The 6,000-nt window shown below is 50.0% G+C and overlaps 1 protein-coding gene across 2 annotated transcripts in view; it reads right to left on the minus strand.

Annotated features, from left to right (window-relative positions):
- NCK2 (NCK adaptor protein 2) overlaps positions 1–5,256 on the minus strand; it is a 30,391-nt gene extending 25,135 nt beyond the window's left edge. Inside the window, exon 1 of one of the 2 annotated variants that reach the window (XM_069970944.1) lies at positions 5,002–5,256. The gene's annotated coding sequence lies outside the window, so the exon portion shown is untranslated. The remainder of the gene's footprint in view (positions 1–5,001) is intronic. The other variant, XM_069970943.1, reaches the window with a different exon arrangement.
- Between the last annotated feature and the right edge of the window lie 744 nt (positions 5,257–6,000).

The following is a 6,000-nucleotide window of genomic DNA, read 5'->3' on the forward strand; positions in this document are numbered from 1 at the left end:
ACATCGGAAACCTGCATCAAAACCCAAGACAGCAGAGCAGCTGCCTTACAACTACTAGCACACCAGAATAGGTCAGGGTAATAGAAAATATACATAATACAATTATATGGAAAGGGGATACATAATAAAGGTTACCAGATACTCATTGTGTGAAAGGAGGAGAGCAGAAAGACAATATACCAGACAAGAGATTTCCTACCAATACACGCAGCATCTGGCCAGCAGTATTGCGAGTCCCCGTCATTCGCCATCTTCACCCGATGAGTATGCAGTCGCTTCAATCGCCAGAAGGTAGGGCGACTATAGACACAACCACGCTGGGCAAGTTCTGTGCACAAACTCCATCATAAAATGGCTCAGGCACAGAACTCACCCAGCATGGTCCTATCTATAGTTACCTGATCTTCGAGCAGCAGGAGCGTCTGCACGCAGATCAGGTAAAGATAATAAAGTGTCCGGGTTAAGGGGGCATTCACATATTCTGTGATTACAGCCCATGCAAAGAAGACATGCTACAGACTGGAATCACGGCACCATGATTCCTTATTAAAGGGGAGTGAATTTACAGTAACAACGAAGCGAAGTGCTTTGTCATCTCTGCAATCCGCTCATCAGCCTGCTGCCTTTTAACCCACTGCTGCTCCCCTCTGGGTGCCTGGAAAAGCTAGATCCTGTCGGGGGAAACTGGGAGAAGTTTTCTAAGACTGGATCCAGCTTTCCCCCAGCACCCGGGGAGGAGCGGCAGTCAGTTATAAGGCAGCAGCCAGCTGATGAGCGGATTGCAGAGATAACAAAGCACTTTACTTCATTATTACTGTCATTTTGCTCATCACTATCCAATCATGTGTGGAGCTCTGAAACAGTTTAAATGTTGGCGCTTCTGTACCATAATGCACCGCGATGTTGGAGTGGAATAAAACTTTACACATGTGACTGTAATCATGATATAGGTAAGCAAATACAATATTACAGGTTTCCCAGGAAAGGATCCAGCTTTACTAGGCGCCTGAGGTGAAGCGGCACAGACTTCAAAAGCAGCTGGCTGATAAGCAGATTGCCGAGCTAACAAAGCAATTCACTTTGTACCTGTACTGTAAATTCCCTCATCTCTACTAACTTTTCTATCTGGGTACATTATTTTATTTCTCAATGAGTGTAATATATGTGTAAACTGATCTACAAAAATTGCACCAATACCTGCATAAAATACCAATTTTTGTAGATAAGTTTATGTGTGGGACCTCTGTAGTTACAATTAGGGTAGTGATTTCAAGCATTGGCATGAAATGAAATAGGATACACTGCTGGAGTGTGTGTGTGTATATAATATTATATATATACACACACACACACACACACACACACACACACACACGTAAATTGCATAATCAGAGAGATTTACCATTCAGGAATATAGGGAAACCAAGTGAAAACCCCTGTGGGAGCAATACTACTACTTGATATTCATTTTTCACAGGAAAGCAGTTAATGCAGATGATGGTACTGTATGTACCCTGTGTCTTCTGCAGCAACAAAAACCATGGCAGCAGATACTGGGAACCTTTCATGCATAGCACTACTCTCATACCTACTTTCCCCACCCTCTCCCCAATATTACTCTCACCCCAAATTCCTTCATAAACATGCACACGCAAATAAGTCGAGTGTGTTCATATATTTCCATTTTTAAAAGTGATAGGTATGTGGTTTTGAAACCCACATATAAAACCACAACCACTGCTGGACAGCTGCTAGTAAATCAGTTGTCATACTCAGATGTTGTTACTGGGCAAACTTATTCAGACTTCTAAGTGTCCTGGAGGTGTGACCACTCAAGTGTCCTGGAGGTGTGGCCACTCAAGTGTCACAAGCCTCTTTCCACTGCCACTCCCTTTCCATTCTGGGAGACAGTAGTCCTTGGTTTTCAGCATCAAGCACAGGACTTCCAAGACTGAGCTTGGGACCAACAGCCAAACCCAAGCTGTACTTAAGATGGAAGGAGACAGGTAGGGGCGTAAAGGACAGTGAGGCAGCATGGTAACATCTTCAGGGCACTTGGGCCCAAATAAAACTTGCTTTTTGACGCAATCTTGATACGCCAGCGGCTAACAGTTACCGGCTTTACATGCAAAAATGTTTATTAATCTCCCTGTTCCCCAATGCCTGCTACCTTGCCAGTTAGTCTATGTTCTCACAGGTTATTTTTGCAACCCCCCACCCAACAAAACACCATAAAAGCCATTTGGTTTCTTTTTTTTAGCTAATATTTGCTTTTGATTCTTTTTGTGGCTTATTTTCTGCACCATAAGGGTACAAACACACTGGGCGAATCCGCAGAGTCCGGCTTGCTTGGGGGGTGGGACCAGGTGATGTATACACTCCTGCGGCCAGGGGTTAACGGGGTGGGCTGACATACAGTGGGATTTGCATCCTGCTGCAAGTTTGTCTGCCATTCAGTGCACAGGGCAGGGATCCACAGCGAGAAATCCACTGCGGATTCGCACAGTGTGTTTGTACCCTAAAACAAAAACAGCCTAAGGGTACAAACACACACGGCTTATACGCTGCGATACGCAACAGATTAGATCTAAATAACTGAACACAGTATCAAATCTGCTGCGTATCTGCTGTGTGTCTTTGTACCCTAAGCCTGCATTCACACGTTTCGTGTTCCTCACGGAACATGGATGCGGAATGCCTGTAACGGACTCTCCCCAGCCTGGGCAGCATCTGTGATAAGATGCTGGGAGCGGGCGAGCTGTACAGATATGCGCTGTAATGACAAGAGCTGCCCGGCTGATTCATTACAGCACGGCGCATACCTGTACAGTTCCACCGCTCCCAGCATCTAATCACAGATGCTGCCTGGGCTTAGGAGAAGTCCGTTACAGGCATTCCACGTCCGTGTTCTATGCGGAACAAGGAATGTGTGAATGCAGCCTCAGACTGTGCCCTTACATGTAGGCTAGTTTAGGCTAGGCTAGTTTCACATGTCCTGTCATTTTGCATGGCTTTACAGGTGCCAACAGGGGTGCCAGGACTGTCTCCTGTCATTTTGAGGATTTTTCCTTCCACTGTGAATATGTAAAGCCCCATCCCCCTAACTCACTGTTGCCCTGTGAATACTTTACCCATCCATGCTCCGGCCTGCTTCTGTGGCTCCCTGACATCCCGCTCAGCCAATCGGTGGCTGAAGCTGGAGAGCGCACTGGTTGGCTGAGTGGGACATAAGGGAGCCAGGAGCCACAGAAGATGGCCGGTGGGTTGACAGGTAAAGTATTTACCGAATCGCTTCAGGTTAAGGGAGAAAGGGCTTTACATACTCTCAGTGGAATGAAAAATCCTGTGCGAGTATGTAAACCCATACAAAATGACAGTACCGGAAATCACAGCAGATTTCACAGCGTGAAATTCGCTGCAATGCTGTACGTGGGAAACTGGCCTAAGGGTAAGTATGGGTGGGTAAGTATGGGGGCTCTATTAGGGGTGGTCAGGTGGGTTCCACCTCAGGTGAGGGGGTGACAGGTTCCCTTTAAGTTGAAAGGTGTTTTACATACTCGCAGCAGAATGAAAAATCCGCTGCGAGCATGTAAACCAATAGAAAATGACAGGAAACAGGATAGAAGGCGGCTTGTTACCACACGATATATGGCTGGATTCACACAAGTATTATACGGACCCACTTCTCCACCTGAGCGCAGGTCTTATAACCTTAACTGACAGCTGTCAGGGTTGTCACTAATTTATGTCTGTAATAAACCCATTACACGGATGCAAAAAGGTGCGTGTAATAGGTGTGTGTGTAACCGCCCTACAACAGGGGCGCCAACCTGATGGGGAAAATCACCGGCACTAGAAAGAAGCATCACAAGTGTGCGCTCCGTGGCACTGTCACAATGAGATGCCAGGATACACAACCTCAGACGGACACAGGCCCCATTAACGTCAGTGACTCCTGAAGGTGTACAGACTTACAGCAAACCAAACCTTTAAGAGTCTGAGCCAAGGCGGAAATGTGTATATAGGTCATTAGTGACCGAGCGGGCCACTGCCGCCCAGGCTTCAATACCTCATCATCTAACTGCGACATGTCTCCCACAGGAGGCCTGAGGTAAACCCAACAATGTGGAAGGTGTGGGCAGGTGCATCACCGGCCTGTACCTACCGGCCAGCACCACAGCAAGGAAGGTTACGGTTACATGGGGGGGTGACCTCAGTGTGCAGCAGTGGCTAGGGCCACCGCATACACCGGCTCCTGGGGGGTGACCTGAGTGTGCAGCAGGGGCTAGGACCCCGCGGACACCGGCTCCTAGGGGGTGACCTGAGTGTGCAGCAGGGGCTAGGACCACCGCATACACCGGCTCCTGGGGGGTGACCTGAGTGTGCAGCAGGGGCTAGGACCCCACGGACACCGGCTCCTAGGGGGTGACCTGAGTGTGCAGCAGGGGCTAGGACCACCGCATACACCAGCTCCTGGGGGGTGACCTGAGTGTACAGCAGGGGCTAGGACCCCGCATACACCGGCTCCTAGGGGGGGTGACCTGAGTGTGCAGCAGGGGCTAGGGCCACCGCATACACCGGCTCCTAGGGGGTGACCTGAGTGTGCAGCAGGGGCTAGGACCCCGCATACACCGGCTCCCGGCCACGCTCCGCCATCTACACTAATAACGGTCCCTGTACGGGAAACTTCCAGCAGCCAGAAAGTTGTTCCCCGGCCGCAGTGGAGCAGCATATGGCCGGGGGGGCCGCATCCCTGGCGCTCCATATGTCACCCGAGGACAGGAGACCCTGACAGGAAGAGAGACCCCAAGGGAGGAGAGATGGGGGGATGCGAGCGCCGCACACGGAGGCAGCAGGGAGGGGGAGGGCGCCTAACAAAGAGCAGCGGATCGGGGGGCTCCGTGCTGGCGGCCAGGGGCGGCTCACTGTACGGCCAGCGTGCAGGCCTCGGGGAGACACCTCGGGGAGACACCTCCGGTCCATCATCTCCATCACACTCACCTCCCGGCTCCGCAGCCCGCACCACCCTGCTCGCCCGGGAGCTTCGCTGTGTGACGGGACCCCCGGTGTCAGGCCCGGCTCCCACTCCGGCTCTTCCTGTCGGTGCCTGCCCACTTTGCTCCCTTCTCTTCCTCTCTCGTTCCTCCACCACCTCCTGGCAGCGATCTCCGGCCAACCGACACCGCGCGCTCCCCAGCTGTCACCTCCCGCCTGCGCGTGCACACGTCAGCGCGCCCGCGCCTCCTCCTAGTGAGCCGTCACCTGACCGCGGTACTCTCCCGGGACCCTGCGTCACGTGACCGGTCCCGCTCCCTATGTGGCTGCTCATCCCCTGCTGTCCTGTCCTCCGATGTGGGGTACAGCCTGACAGCGGGGGCACCAATGAGAGCACTACAAGTTTCCTCATAGTCACTTTCACATCCCTGGCACATTGCTTGCATCTATCCCTCACGATCTATTTCCCGTCTACTCACATTATAAAGAAATGTACAGTACAGTGTGTACTTTTACTTGTGGTTAAGGCTGGGTTCACAGATTTTTGGAATTTTTTTTATTTTTATTTTAAAAATCGGATGAATTTGTGTGCATCTATTTTGATCCGTTTTTCCTTCAACCTACATGATAAAAAACGGATTTTTAACATACACGAAAATTTATGACCTTATTTTTGTGTACGTAAAAAAAGGATGCATTTTTCATCCTTTTTTTTTATAACTAAAACAAAAAACATGCACACTGAAAAAAATGGATTGCTAAAATGTAGTGTGAACCTAGCCGTAGGGTTCATTTACACGTACAGGATCCGCAGCAGATTTGATGCTGTGTTCAGTTATTTGGGTAAGATCTGCTGCGGATCTACAGCAGAAAATCCGTTGCGATACGGTACGTGTGAAGCTACCTTAAGGATCAGTTCACACGTACAGACTTGCAGCGTAAATCTCGCTGCGAGTCTGTCAGGTCCTGGCAGATCACTTTCACTACATACTCGCAGCTGTCTGA

The sequence above is a fragment of the Dendropsophus ebraccatus genome, chromosome 5 (assembly GCF_027789765.1).
Source record: "Dendropsophus ebraccatus isolate aDenEbr1 chromosome 5, aDenEbr1.pat, whole genome shotgun sequence".
NCBI classification, from domain to species: Eukaryota; Metazoa; Chordata; class Amphibia; order Anura; family Hylidae; genus Dendropsophus; species Dendropsophus ebraccatus.